Source organism: Suricata suricatta, chromosome 10, assembly GCF_006229205.1.
Source record: "Suricata suricatta isolate VVHF042 chromosome 10, meerkat_22Aug2017_6uvM2_HiC, whole genome shotgun sequence".
NCBI lineage: Eukaryota > Metazoa > Chordata > Mammalia > Carnivora > Herpestidae > Suricata > Suricata suricatta.
Window position 1 is genome coordinate 37,977,277 of NC_043709.1, and position 16,417 is coordinate 37,993,693.

General features: G+C 34.4%; 1 protein-coding gene across 2 annotated transcripts in view; it reads right to left on the bottom strand.

Moving 5' to 3' along the window:
* SYT1 (synaptotagmin 1) overlaps positions 1-16,417 on the bottom strand; it is a 533,656-nt gene that overhangs the window by 349,488 nt on the left and 167,751 nt on the right. The window lies entirely within an intron of this gene.

Genomic DNA, 16,417 nt, shown 5'->3' on the forward strand with positions numbered 1-16,417 from the left:
TCCCGATAACATAGTCAATTAATGTATATATTGTATAATATGCATATTATATGCTGCATTCTTAGAATAAAGTAAGCTAGAGAAAAGAAAATGTTAAAGAAATCATAAAGAGGAGAAAATACATTAACAGTAGTATACATACATATATATATATATCCAAAAAAATCCACAGATTTAAGTGGTCCCATGCAGTTCAAACTTTGTTGTTCAAAAAGATTTGATAAATATGTATATGTATATATATCCCCCATCAGGGGTAAAAAGAAAAATAATCTCACATCACTGCGTTAAAAAAAAATACAACGTCTCATTTAGAGAGAAAGAAAATGAAATCCTTCCCATGAGTCAATACCAAGAATTACTTTAATGTAATAAAGATGTCAAGAATTTCTGATTTGATTTGACGTTAGCAACTCACAAATGAAAGATTTCATAGTGCTAGAGACAAGTACCTTTTTATAGGAGTTCTGATCAGTTTTAGTCTTCAAAAATATTAAGTAGAATCAAAACCAAGAAAGAAATATTTAAAAGTAGGTTCATAATAGGCATGTTACTCTGTTTTTAAAAGAGTTTTTACAGTGTCTATTTTCAACAGAACTACAGAAATATTATAATGCCAGCAGCTCCGGCAAATGGCTCATATAGGTACTCAGTGTAAAAGATCTGACATGACAGCTGTATTTCCAAAGCTACATTTACTGCATCTGCTCAGTGGTTAAGCCTCCAAGGTCTGTTTTCATTTTATTCCTGCTTGAAACTCAACTGTTTTCTAGTAAAAGCCATTAGAAAGAGCATTGTAAAAATGCACTTAGATTTGCCTGGCTGACTCTTAAAGTACGACTTTCAGCCACAATCAATTTTAGATAAGATTTCTATATATAGTTTCGGTTACTGACACTTTTCTTATTAAAACAAAAACTACAAACAAAATCTGTGGGTGTACATATTAAGGAACCAGAATAACATAGAGAGCTCTTTATAAGAAATAGAGGTGGCTGGAAATGGGGGGCGGGGGGCAGCATGGTGGTAGACCTGCTGGAGTAAATGAAGGCTTCCTACTAAAAATCTAAGAGAAAATTTGACATTATATTTATTACACATTAAGACTCATCAAGGGGCCAGCTTCCCAAAGGGATGCAGTTAAAGGATTAAACAGTATTTGTGACTTATGAGCCATCTACAGGGATTTGATTTCATTTTGGTTTTACATGCCTATCTATCACAAGGATGAATGGGCAAGTCTGTTCTACTGTAGGGAACAAACAACTATTTAACTTTTAATCTATAAACTGAGTATGGGTGTGCATAGTATTTTACTCACTGCTAATTTCCATCTCTTGCATGTTTAAACATCTCTCTCTATTTTAGAGGAAAAAAGTGAAAATAGCACAGGATGATTTTGCACTTTCTGCCAACTATCTGGCTTTTCAGTAATGTCATTGGTATCACTAAGGCTGACTCAGTCTCCTGGTATTGAGACTTGGTACTTTTATGTGTTTATATGATTCTTTAAAATATGTGACTCTTTTTAGGGAGATTTATGTATTTTTCACAAAACAGTATGAGCATTCAGTCAATAAATCTGATGACTCTTTCATGTTTTTTAATCCAATTTTAGAAGCAGAAATGACATGGAGAAAAAAGAAAATTATCTGAAACTTAGGGATTGCTTTTGCTTGATAATAGCTATAAATTAAACTACTGAACTTGTGGTGCTAACCATGATTCTACTTATAGAATTAAGCAAAACAATGTATGCTTTAGGCATGAATATTACAAATCTTTGACTTGTTTTGTGGGAGGAGGAAACTATTTGTATTCATTTTAATGCTGAATATTTTAAAATGCACAGCTGAATTTTTTAAAAAGGACTCAGTTTCAAGACTGACAAATGACTAATGTTAATATCCAAACTTTGTTTAAAATATTTCAAATATTTCATTTTGATGAAAATATTGATTTTAATGGAGCTTTTACTAATATATCACTGAACTAAATATTTATTTAGGGTTGGATATAAAGCAAGCACTAAAGGGGCACTTGGGTGGCTCAGTTAGTTAAGCGTTCAACTTTGGTGCAGGTCACGATCTCACCGTTTGTGGGTTCGAGTCCTGCCTCAGGCTCTAGGTTGACAGCTCAGAGCCTGGAGTCTGCTTCAGATTCTGTGTCTCCCTCTCTCTTTGCCCCTTCCCTGCTCACACTCTACCTCTTAAAAATAAATAAACATTAAAAAAATTTAAGTGTACACCATAAATCTTTGAAACATGGTCATTTGTAAACACCCCTTTCACCCTGAGATGGCATCAAAATCCCTATCCCCTGTTATAAATCTCAAAACTGCAAATTATAGATAAACTCAGAGTTCTTTTCCTTGGACTCCTTCCAATTGAAATGCCAAAACTTGTGGTTAGAAAATAGTTACAACGTTGATGTATCATTTCCTCAATGCAGATATCTCTAATCCTAAGGGATTTTGTTACACATATTTTGGCTTAGCCTCTTATTCTTGGAATAGCAGTCAGCAAGCAAAGATTACTTTAAAAAGAAACACTATCCAGGTCATTAGTGACTGAGTATAAGATTTTAAACACAAAAATACATCATTGCATGACACATAACTATATCACATGATTCTAGGTTAGATCCTGGACCAATATAGAACAAAAAAAAATAGCTATTAGGAACATTACTGTGACAGTAGATAAAATTTGAATATGGACCATGAATTAGACAATATTAGTACATCATTGGTATACTGCCTGTGTTTGATAACTGTCTAAGAATTATACTGAAATATATACTAAAATACTTGGGATAAGGCATACCGTGTCTTCAACTTATTCTAAATGGTTAGAAAAAGCATATGAACAGTGTATATATGCATATATATAATATAAATTAATATAATATATAATAATATAGAGAGAATGGTACAGACCAAAGTGTAAACAGTTGGTTAATATAGGTAAAGGGCATAAGAGAACTTCTGATACTATCTTTAAACTTTTTAAGAGACTTATTATAAAAGAGCAAAACAATCATTACCAAAAAAGAGATTATAAAACTATCTTTAAACAATAAAAATAAAGTGCCATTTTTTCAGTATCCTTACAAAAATTTCACTGAACTCTGGTGATGTTATTTTGTTCAACAGGCAAAAGATTGTTTCATTCTGTACATAATGATAAAAGAAAATGACATTTATCTGGAAAATGGAGAGTATTAGGCAATAAAAGTAAAGTACTCCATCACTTAATAGAGTAGACAAAAAAACGTTTTCTTTTAATAAATGCAATCACTCTTGGTACCCATGGTGCTGCTGGAATAGTAGGAAGGCAGTAACACAGAACATGGACTTGCTTTGAAAGAAAGAGAAGAGAACAAAATATTTTGCTTCGCATTGAGGACAAAGGAATGTTTCTTTTTTTTTTTTTTTTTTTTTTTTGGTGTGTCTAACCATTGACAGTTATTTAGGAGGCTTAATTTTACAAACCTGTCCTCATTATGATAGAAGCAAATGTTTATCAACAAAGATTGTGAAAAGGGGACAGGGAAGAAGGCTCTAATTTCTCTGTTGTGACACTTTATTACACAAGTCAGAACATACTAAAAGCATTTGTTGGCAGTCAGTTACAATAATGACATATTGGGTTCAACCATGTTTAACATTTCCATTATAATCAAAATAATTATTTTAGAATGGGGGGCTGATAATGAGGCAGAACGGCACTAAGTCAGGAGAGCCAGTTTGTATCTTGAAAAGGAGGATGGGAATTAATTAAATGAGAAGCTTGGGGAAGTTAATTGGGAATGAGTGAAGATAAGGACACTATCAAAGCATGAAGAAATAAAACTATTACAATAAAAGATACAGCAGAAACAGAGTACACCTAACGGAGGTGAATCCTGCAGAATTGCAAGTATTCGGGAGCAGAATTATGCCTGTGGGTGCCACTCTTGGCTTCCAATCTCTACAGTAGTGCCTGGCACATGAATAAATGTTTGCTGAATGGATAATTGTATATTGACAAAAGTAAAATTTAGTGTCACATAATCCTAGTCGTCTTCTGCCTCTATCTAATGTGTGACCTTAGACAAATCACTTAATCTAATTTTATCAGCTGTGAAATGAGACTGCGGAAAACGGTGATTCTCCAAGGTGCCTTCCAGATCTAAATATTTCTGTATGGGGTTCTGTTTATCAAAATGGGCAACTGTGAACATTTTCGTAGAAGAGAATAGTGTTATATGAGTTTTAAATGAAGAGAAATGGGGAAAAATAGAAAAGATCAATCAAAGAGCAAGGTATCGACTCAAGTAATGGAAAATAAGTCCCACTGAAAGAGATGTTAATATAGAAGAGAAAATGCAGAAAGTGATTTATGGTTTTGATGTAAGAAGTAACATTTATGTGTACTATTGATACAGGCATGCAGATGTATAGATCTTTGTCTGTTCTTTTTATTATTATCAGAGTGACTGTACACACTCCCTGCTTCCACCTTTAGAGTCCTCAAATAAACAGAAATGGAGAGCATTCAAAAGAAGCTATAAACGGCAGGAGTCTATATAGATGTTTTCTTACCACAAGGTCATGGCATTGGGACTGCCCATCTTGGAGAAAGGAAAGCTGAAGTGACTCTTCGGATATATATTTAATTCCATGAAGAGCTATTCAGTTCAAAACCCAAAAGGCACAATTGCTTATACCTCCACGAAGCCTTTGGTAATCAACACTGGCTTCCTCATGCATTTTATTTTTTGTAAGCTTGTTGAGCATTTACATTCTATAAGACATACTTTAGCCTTTACTTAAATGTGATCTCATTATTTTCTCCAGTTCCATCTATGCCTATTTTGAATTGACACTGGAGTTGGATGCATGCTTAGCTGGTGTTTCCCTGAAATATCCCGGTTCTTAAAATGAGTTAGACGCTCAACAAACACTTGCCAATGGGTGGAGATGCACATGAACATTTGGCGGTTAGAAAAGGAAATGGAATGCGATTCGCATCTACCAAAAATGACTTCTTGGCCATCAAGCATGGTTGGCGACTTCTGTGAGGTCCCTACCTAGCTTTCCTCTCATCAGCCTATTTCTCTAGGCATTTTCCACAATAGGAGCTAAAGACCTATCCTGGAGATGAAAGGTATACTGTTCTTGGGAAACTATGACCTGAAATAAGCTTGTCATTTGATAAGCTCTGATCCATAGCAGAGGTGAGCAGGGGCCATTTTCTGAGCTTTGTCAGACAAGAGCAGAATATTTCTTATAATCTATACTGAAATCAAGACACCTGATTGTAACACTCCTATAAAAAACTGGTGTGTCAGTGATGGCAGAATTAATGTCTCTGTGGGAAGAATGGGGTAGAAAAGGGGAGGAAGGTCCAAGAGAAAGAAGATATAAGAGAACTAACTATTTTTAATGTTTATTTATTGTTGAGAGAGAGGCAGACAGACAGACAGACAGCACAAATGGGGGAGGGGCAGAGAGAGAGAGAGAATTTGAAATAGGCTTCAGGCTCTGAGATGTCAGCACAGCGCCCAACACAGGGCTCAAACTCTGGAACAATGAGATATTGAGGGTCCCCAGATACCAACTGAGCCACCCAAGTACCCCAGAACTAGACTATTTTCAGAGATTTCTGTACAGATTCTAATACTCCCAACAATTGGAGACGGTGGATATTTAGATAAACTAGATATGTAATTGCTGGTTTCCCCCAAAGCAGAAGCCAACTATCTTTACAAAAAAGTCCAAGGTAGCTATAAAAACTCTACATTTCCTAATGGGACAGAGGGTATTGGTGAAATGATGGGAAATGAAGATAAGTTGACTCACCTTTTCCAGTTTTTGAGGTTGGGTGGGGAGAGTGTAGCAGCAATTCTATATACACATTTAAGGCTGAAGGAGAATATTTGATTTCTTTAAACCTTGGTTTGCTGCAAATTCAAACCCAGCAAAGATGTTGGGATATGGCGTGACATTATTATAGTTCTGGCTGATTGACTCAACTTTAGTGCTGTGCTGTGGTCTGAGTTTAGTTCAGCACCATGGGACAGTACCAAGCTGGAAGTTCAGGGCCAGCCATGATAAAACCACAGCTAAGAACGGGTCTCTGGTCTCCTTTATTTAACATCTATGTGGCGAACAATCAGATAAATAAGATAAGCAATTTCTTATGTTAAACTTGTTCTCAAGACCTCATCTTTATCTCTGTCTTTCTAGCTGGTAAATATAAAGTATACAAATATAAACAACAGTACACACTGCTTCATAGATATCCTGGACCTTGACATTCACATGAAAACTGCCCTCTTCAGAGATTCATTGTAGGAGGTTATATGCCTATTTCTGGAGAAGCAGTGTGATTAAAAAATGATAAGTATAAATGCTATTAAGTAAGCTGCATTTTGCAGATTGTATACTTTATCACATTCAGATTTACAAGGACATGGTGAAGCAGTTGTTAAAACTCCCATTTACACATGAAGGAACTTGGTTCACAAAATTTTTTTGCAGTTAGTAAGTCATGGAGCCAAAGTCTAACTAGAATCAGCCCTGTCTGTACCTGACTCCTGTTTTTCCCTAGCAACACGTCTCTGTAGTGTTAGAATGGACTTTGAGAAGGTAGAACATCAACTTTCTAGCTATTTCAATACCAATTATTAGATGTGTATCTTCCAAAGCAATTCAAATAAATGACCTCAATTGCTTCATCTGTAAAATAGGATGACACCATACTCACCCTAAGAAAAAGATTAGATTGGCCAACTTATTGAGGAATCATTCGTTTTTAAAAGTAATTGAATATACCTAGCCTTAGAGAAGCAAGAAGCCTTAAAATAGAAGCTTTTGCAAAAAATGTTCAACATGTAACCTTTTTAAAATTAGTACTTCTAGAACTTTTACCTGAATATCAGAATTTCTACATTAAACACAGGATTCTCAAATCAACATTATAGTTTCATCTACATATGAGGATTTAATAAGATGATTACCTTTAGGATATGTTTATAAGAAGCGTAAAAGCTTTGTCTTACAATTTTTAATTCTAAATATCTATATAATTCACCTAAAATTATATTAGGAAATAAAACTGTGTGGTCACAGAAGTCTAGAGATATGTCCCTTCCTAATTAGAGCCTATAAAATTTGAACGTTCAAGTTAAGAGCTAAATACTGTCTAAAAGATGTTACATGATGACTTGAAAACCCAAAGTCAATGATAATTCAAACAGCTACACTCTCAACTCATTAAATGAACAGCACCTGAATTCCAAAAACTCTAGAAGTTAAAAAAAAAAACAGCAATAATAAATTTTGAATAAAACATTTAAAAAGTCAGTTCGTAAAATATGAAGGGTCTATAAATGCTAGGAGGGCTGAAAAAGAATATGAAGTGATAGTCTCAGAACGTTAGACTCTAGACTCCCCCATCAGTGGTTAAGAACAAATTGATAACTAGAAAAGACCAGAGGGGGCGAATACTAAGAAAGATGCTTACCATAAGTAGAAACCAACCATCTAATTCTGATAAAATTATCACTTCTTAAGATGACCATGAATACAATCTTATAAAATCCTAACTTAATGCTTTATTCAGAGAATTTAAAAGATGTTTTAAGAAAACATATATTTGAGAACAAATGGAGAATAGTCATCAAATTGTAGGAGGAATGTATAGTTAAATCAGACTAAATTTTCATTAGAGAATGCAATTAGTATTAGATATGTGGGTGCCAGTTCAATAAAATTTCATTTAAAAAACTGATACTGTTTTACCTAGGTTTGACAAAGACTTTCATGCTACCCATGAAATGATAATAATGAATAGATAACAGCAGAAAAAGTGAGGCAAAACATGGGTGAGTTGTTTTCTCAGCTTTACTCTTTGATCCTTCACTTGTCTAACATGAATAGCAACTAATTTTCACTGACAAAAAAAATATGATCATCATTAATTTCTTAGAACTAATTCCTCAGAATAGGCAAATTTCTTTGGAGGATTCCAGGCAGAGACTGTAATGGTCAGTTTTGGGACCCCTAAGAGGAAACTCAACTGAAGAGCCCCACTTTCAACTTGAAATTAAAATTCATTTGGAATTACATACAGCAACAAGTGAACTTTTACTGTGTTTCTCAGTGCTGTCATTGTGTTTTTGCCATACAGTCCTCTGGCATTGTAATTACCTCTTTAGTTATGGTTTAAAGTCATGTCATTTTTGAAAAGAAACTGATTTTATTCTAATCACTTTCATTTCCTTGATACAGAGAGAATCAGAAAATAATCATGTAATAATTCACTTTAACAGACTTTAATGTAGTCTATGTAGTGCCATCTACCACATGTGGATTTCTCATTTTACTAACAATCATGACATGAACTGAAATATCAATATAATGAAATCATTTGAATGCTAATTATATTATGAATGGTAAACTTGGTTGGCAGAGGTTGATGAGAAGCACAGACCTTTTCCTAGTTGACTACAAATCACAGTCTATTGTCAATACACTAGAGGCAGCCCCAAGTGAAGGCACAGTTTCCTCTCTATAATCCAGCAAATCTCAACAAATGCTATTTTAGGAGCCATGTGGGATAAAAAGAAGTAAAAGAGGCCCTGTCTGTTAAATCCTGATTCATAACTCTACCTCAGCACTTGGTACATGAATTTAAAGTTTATTTTGTTGTTGTTAACTCCAAATCTCTGGAAGTTTTCCAACCTTCAGTTCAAAGTACTTAGTACATTTCCTGGTATATATGGGATTCTAAACAAATGTTTATTGAACTAAACTCTTGAAGAACCCAAATCAGTCTCCTTACTCTATACAGCATCCTTTCACTAAAAATCCTCTTTGCCAATTTGATGGTGCAGTTGAATCATGGAGGTACAATTACTTGTAGATACACTTAATGCCAGCTATGCTCTTGGTTTTTCTGTGTGCATGAAAAATTACTTGATTTATGCAGTGTTTAACTATTTATAAGGCACAAACATTTTTAATTATCTCCTATGACATCTTTTATTTAGATCTATTTTCATAAAGGCTTACATGAAGCTTACATAATTAAATTTGTGATCATCAGTGGAAAGGAAAAGAGGTACAGGAGACATTCTGCTATATATGGCATACACTCTAGACATTTCCCATGTCAGAAATGTCTGACTATAGAATATTACATCTTATTCTGTACAACCACTTTTTCTCTCCCTAGGTACATAACTGCTACCCCTCAAACCTGAGCCTCTTTCCCATTAGGCACCCGTTTAATTTTCTTCAAGGTTCTAAAAAAGAAAAAGGCAGAATTAATTGTGTGATGTGTTTACTGTGAAAATTACATGATAGAGTACTAATAAGGATTATCATCTTTACAGGAAGTTAAGAGATGTTTGACTTGGTGAATTAGCAATATTCAAACCAAAAATTAAAAATTCTCCTGAACTTCTTATGTGAAACTTTCTCTCAAGATATCTTTATCTCTGTCTTTCTAGATGATAATATAGAGTGTACAAGTATATACAACAGTACACATTGGTTCCTAGATATCCTGACCTTGACATTCACATGAAAACTGCCCTAAGAGTTTGTTTCTATATAGTAGTCTTCATGTTCCTTTATTAAAAAGAGGTAAATGACATGAAAATAAATTAACAAGGAAGATCCAATCAATGCACCAGGCATAATCTACTATAATCTCAAATTTTACATTATTTAAAACTGATCAGAAGTATTTGCAAGAGGTATATAATAAAATTTACATACTATTTTAACTAAGGAAATTATTCTTATTGGCCTGTTAAAATATACTTTACTATGGGAGGAATAAAACAATTGCATTATTAATCATTAATTTCGTCACAAATGATACTATTTGATGATTATTTGAGTTAATCTCAATTTTATTCAGGAAGCTGGTTCTGGTTGATTTTAGGTAAATCTTATATTTTAGGTGTTTATTCTGTACTTAACTATGTGTGTTTTATTTTTTCTGGTGTGTGTGTATGGGTACTAAAAATATACATACAGATATACATACAGACTTTGTATCCATATACACACATGAATATACACACAGAATATGTACATGCACACACCATGTAGACTCGCAGAATGAATATATATATATTCCATATATTTGAAGGATGGATAGATAGATAATTAGAAGAAAGAGGAAGAATGAAGAGAAGGAGGGAGGGAAGAAGAGAGAAAGAGAGAGGAAGAAAGAGAAGAAGGGAGAAAGGGAGGGAGAGAGAGGAGAACGTCAGTCAGTCAGTCAGTCATAGAGGTAAGTGAGGCCAACACTACTGGAAACAATATACATCTGAGGAAAATTTAACCTGCCTCCCCTAAATCTAGTCATTATTTAAGCAAAATGTAGGTACTTCTAAGACAAAAATAGAGCTGACAGTATCACATTACTTCACTTAATTTAAACATGAAGCTGTTTAAACAACTAAATTCTTGTTTCTTTTATTCTCTGAAGCCCTCACCAAAGCAATTGATGCAGTTCCTTCATAATATATATTTAATACAATTTCCTGGTGAAATACTTTGGGAAAAGTACTTGCCAAACACTGTTCCACACACAAAAAAGGAGAATGTCAAGGAATTTCTGTTCTCTTATGGTAGAGAAGGGATCATTGAATCCACTCATAACTATTGAATGAGGAAGACACTGGTGAATTCTCTATGTATACAAACTAAAAGCCAATGCAATAGCCAAAGTGCTAATAGTGTATGGTATTTGTAGGATGACCATTCTTTGCTTGAGTTTTTATTTTTATTTTTTTAATGTTTGTTTATTTTTGAGAGAGAAACAGAGTGTGAATGGGGGTGGGGAGAGAGAGAGGGAGACAGAATCTAAAGCAGGCGCCAGGCTCTGAGCAGCCAGCACAAAGCCTGTCGTGGGGCTTGAACTCATGAACCATGAGATCATGACCTGAGCTGAAGTTGGATGTTTAACTGAGCCACCCAGGCACCCCCTTTGCCTGAGTTTTGATAGAAAGAAGTACCTCAGTTGGAGGTACCAGTTATGGAGGAACAAATTTATGGAGGGGGGAAAAGCACAGGGCATGTTGGGGTTCTTGACAGTAAGTTAGCATGACAGGAGAATAAGGTTAGGCATGGCAGGATAGAGAAATGAGGCTAGAAAAGTAGACTGGGACATACTGTAGATAACCGTAGGATGAGATTACAGAAGGTGGCAGGGATATAAAATGCAGGTTTCTGAAGAGATCAGTTCATTTTTTGAGAGGATCAATATATCAAAGGAATTTGGTACTATTCTTTTATGTCATATTTTATTTAAATTAGTGCTATAAAATGTTTAGTGAAAATATTACACAATATCGTATGGCAAATTTTAAAAGGTGTGTTAAGTATATAAATTATAACATTTTTTCTTTCTTTCATGGAAGTGTTCTTAACAGTTGACACACTGAAGACAAAGACATTGTCTGATTTGATGTCACAAAATTTCCTGTAGTTGTCTATATGGCATTGACAGTCTGCACCCAAGAGGTGAAAAGAAAAGGAAGAAGATAGAGTGACTCAAGTCAGATATAAAAACTAAACACCATGGCACTTAAATGTATTAGAATTGATACTGTACTGTGGTTAGAAATATTGTAACATTCAGTTAAGGTAACTGTTCTATACATGGTAAAAACACATTATCTTCATAACACAGTTGGCTATAAAATTATCTTTACTTGTAAAACGTTAACATACAATGTCTTAACGAACATTTACTACAGCTATAATCAATTTACAATTACCATGTAACCTCCTATATTCCCATTTACCACATCTATATAAATAAAACTTCACTTGAGGATCATTAGCTAGAAAATAATATTACATGCATGAAAAATATTTTAATTTCGCTAATTTCACAAGTGACTGTAAATTAATCACCAAGTCAGAAGTTGCCAATATTTCTGAATCTGGATGGTTGGAAGAGGGGAGAGTTTATGTTTGGTTTCATATGCTATTTTATTTACCTTTTCTGGTACTTAGTTTTGAGAAGTGTTCAAAAATATAGTCGCTCCTGCCCTACAACTCTCCAGAACCAATGTTAGTTACCTAAATTTTTTTTCTTTACTGGTTTGTACAATGTAGTGCACTAGCATAGTATATAGATTAAAAAACCAATTTGCACTGTTGATGCTGATGTATGGAGTAATTTTCTCAGACTCTTTCAATTCAATCTGCAAATGCATTAACAAAGGCTATAAAACAAAAACAATCTACACTACCCATAATACACATGGGCGAAATATTGAAAAGTTTGAAAGCATAATTAATACATGCATTAGTAGAAATTACCTAGGAATGAGAAAACATTCTACTACCATGTAAAACTTCAAAAGCCAAACATCTCTTGTATAGCTTCCTGAATAAGAGAGTAATGACCCAACCACTAAATAGAGGAAGGAGAAATATTTGTGACTATTGTTAACTTAAAAGACTTCTTTGAAATAACGCTTTTAGAAAATCTATAACTGCTATTATTCCTTGCTGAATGGAAGGAACCCTACATATATTTTGTTTCTCATTCCATTTCCACTATGCTATTGCTCTTGACAGAAGGTCAGTGTTAGAATGTAGTTTTTACTTAAAGAAAAGCAGAAAAATCTTCATATAATTACATAATTATCATGTTGATATACTTCATTGTTTTGTAATATCATGTTAAAAAAAAAGGCAAATTTTAGACCAAAAATAAGACTGCATAATTAACCATTTATCATTCAGACCTAGATGGTGAACAGTGTATTATAAATCTTTTTGGGGGGAACAGGGAAGTCATTGAAAAAAGACTCAATTTTTTTTTAATCTAGCAAAGATATATTGAATGGGTACCATGTGACAGATATAGTGTTAACATGTTGTGGACACAGAAGATCACAAGATACACATGGGGTTTACCCCCATAATGCTCTGCAATGAACATTTATGCTCTGATTTTCTCTGTGGAGGGGAGGACCTGAATAGCATTTTAATTCTATCCAGCCTCATCTATCTTCATGCTTTTGGATTTGGAACCCTTAAAGCATTAGGCTGGCCAGGAACATGCATTATATTACCACATTTACACTTAAAATTTCAGAAGAAGAAGAATATGAAAAGATAATATTTAACAGTATGTTTTTCTCAGGACGCCTGGGTGGCTCAGTCACTTAAGCATCTGACTTCAGCTCAGATCATGATCTCAAGGTTTGTGGGTTCAAGTCCTGTGTCTGGTTCTGTGCTGACAGCTCAGAGCCTGGAGCCTGCTGGGGATTCTGTATCTCCCTCTCTCTGCCCTTACCCTGCTCACACTCTGTCCCTCTCTCTCAAAAATTATAAACATTAAAAAATTTTTAAACCTATGTTTTTCTATTGGAGTAATGAAACATTTGATAAATTCTGACAAGGCCAGCAGAAGACAACTCTACAGAAAGGAAACTTGAAATGGCTTGTCAACCAACAGTGCATGATTTTTCTGAAGTTTTCTAACACGTGTTTTTATCTTTGAGATGATAAAAGTGACCATGTAACTCTACAATATTATTTGAACAACCAATCTCATCTTAGAGATCTGGTGATACTCAATATGCCTCTTTTGCTCCTTTATCCTAATGAAATCTTTATCAATTCATACTATGCCTATGTTAAGAAACGGGCAAGCTCAAATACCCAGGAACATATTAGGAGATATATCTACCCACAGGCAGGGAAATAACCATTAACACTTGGCCAGTGGCTGATGCAAATTCATGGTTAAACTGGTCTCTACTTAAAGAAAATTCAAAATAATTGGTGTGATGGTAAATCTTTAATTGTTACAATAGAATTTATCTTAATAAAGCTTATTTATGTTTTTAAATAACTCATTTATGTCATTCCAAGTTAAAATTATCTATAGCATATTGTGTTTACTACTTCTGAGAAAAAAGGAACCCATTCTTTCAGATATTTTGGGTGTGCTATTATTTAATCATAATTTGGCTTCAAATGTGTGTGGTTTTTACCTAAATCTTTTGGGTTTTTTCTTTTTTTTTTTTTTTTTTGATGTTTTGTTTTATTTTTGCGAGAGAGACAGCGTGAGTAGGAGAGGGTGAGAGAGAGAGGGAGACAAAGAATCTGAAGACAGGCTCCAGGCTCTAGGCTCTGAGCTGGAAGCACAGAGCTCGATGCGGGGCTCAAACCCACAAACCATGAGATCATGACCTGAGCTGAAGTCGGATGCTTAACTAACTGAGCCACCCAAGCACCCCTAAATCTTTTGGTTTATTTTTTATTTGTTTTTATTCTTTGAGCACCTCTGATATGATAGGCACTGTCTCTTGCTTTGCTGTCTGTCTCTTTCTCAAAAATGAATAAACATTAAAAAATTAAAAAAAATTGTTTTAATGTTGAGAAACTAAAATAAATGATGCATAAAATGAACAAATCAAGCTTTAAAATATAATTCTTTAATGTTATGCCAAGTACATTTATATTTCAAGAGTTATTTATTAAATGTTTATTTTAGAGAGAGAGAGAGCGAGAGATTGTATAAGCAGGGAAGGGCAGAGAGAATTGGAGAAAGAATCTCAAGCAGGCCCCTTGGTTAGCACAGAGCCTGATGTGGAGCTCAGTCTCACAATCATAATATCATAACCCGAGCCAAAATCAAGTAGGACGCTTTACCAACTGAGCCACCCAGGCACCCCTCAAGAGGCTTTTTAAATATGTAAGGTATTTTATATCTACACTGAGGAGGATGATTGATTCTGAAGCAGCTGCACCCTCATATATAGATATAAGTAACTTCTCCTTAGCAAAATCAAAATAAAATTTCCCACAAGGTATGTGTGCATCAATATTACTAGACTTTCAAAAAGTCACTTATACAGGCAGTAAGTAGTATTAAAGAAACCTCTAGGTTTAATTTTTCTAAATCACTTTTTACTACTTAAAAGCTATCATACATACATGCATTTGTATACACTGCAGAGTAAAACACAAAATATATACATGTATTTAGTACATACACACATAAACACATGAACTTGCTCATAAATAAGTGTGTCTTATACATGTATGTGCATAACGTGTGTATATATATATTTATGACTAAGAAATCAGATTACATTCTTATTCTAGAAAGTAAAATAATAGCCAGAAGTCTGCCACAAAGTGTATCTCTGATTCTTCTTGCTAGATTTGTCAATTCCAAGTGACATTCCCAAAGCAAGATATTGAACTTGGTTTCTAATGATTTTAAAAATGGCTATTAGAAATTCTAAGTTTCAGTATAATTGAAGCTGCATTTCCAGGCTTCCCAGTACTTCTATTATGTCTAACAAGCAAATATCATTATATTTTGGCTTTGAGTTTACGAGTTTTTAAAGCCAACTTAGAGAAAATGGAATCATGCTGATTAAGCTCATGATTCTCATTGACGTAAAAATAATGATGGCTCAGATTATTTTATTTTTTTGGCCTTCAGAGGAAAATTATTCTGAATTGAGATCTGAATGTTGAATACATGTACCATGTCAAAATACTTCAGGAAAATTCAGAACTGTCTAGATGGTAGAACCATCTATAGAGGCTTGGACAGAAAAATCGACACTCATACTCGGTGTTCACAGAAATTAATTAGTGGACACACATGTGGGCTTTAGCTTTTGAATATGAATTCTATATGCCTAAGGACATATTTTATAAGTGCATTTTATTTTTTTATTTTTTTTCCCATAATAATTTATTGTCAAATTGTTTTCCATACAACACCCAGTGCTCTTCCCCTTAAGTGCCCTCCACCATCACCACCACCCCTTTCCCCCCCCCCCCCTCCCCCCCCACCCCCCGTTCATTCTCAGCATTCAATAGTCTCTCAAGTTTTGCATCCCTCTCTCTCCCCAACTCTCTCTCCCTCCTCCGCTCCCCCTGGTTCTCCATTAGGTCTCTCCTGTTTTCCTGCTAGACCTATGAGTGCAAACATATGGTTTCTGTCCTTCTCTGCCTGGCTTACTTCACTCAGCATGACACCCTCAATATAAGTGCATTTTAAATAAGTGTGTTCTGCCTTGCAATTGACTATCAAGAGGTCTCAATAAATGCAGGATTAAGTACCTATTACCTTCGAGCTATTACTAAAGAAAATATGTAACTAAGAAGCAGGACTACAAGAAGACAAAGCATTATTACAGGGAAACAAAGCTGGACTAAATTCTCTGTTAGCTGCATTCTCTGATCCAAATCTTTCCTTAGTCACTACAGCATAAAAACATAACATGCGACATAACAACACATCACTGCAACATTTCTTTGTAGAGATGATAGTCAAGTTCAACAAGAAAAACAGAATGCACCCTAGAAAGTAACTTGCAAAAGAGCAGGGATCTTGCACATTTTCATCAAATAATGTTTTCT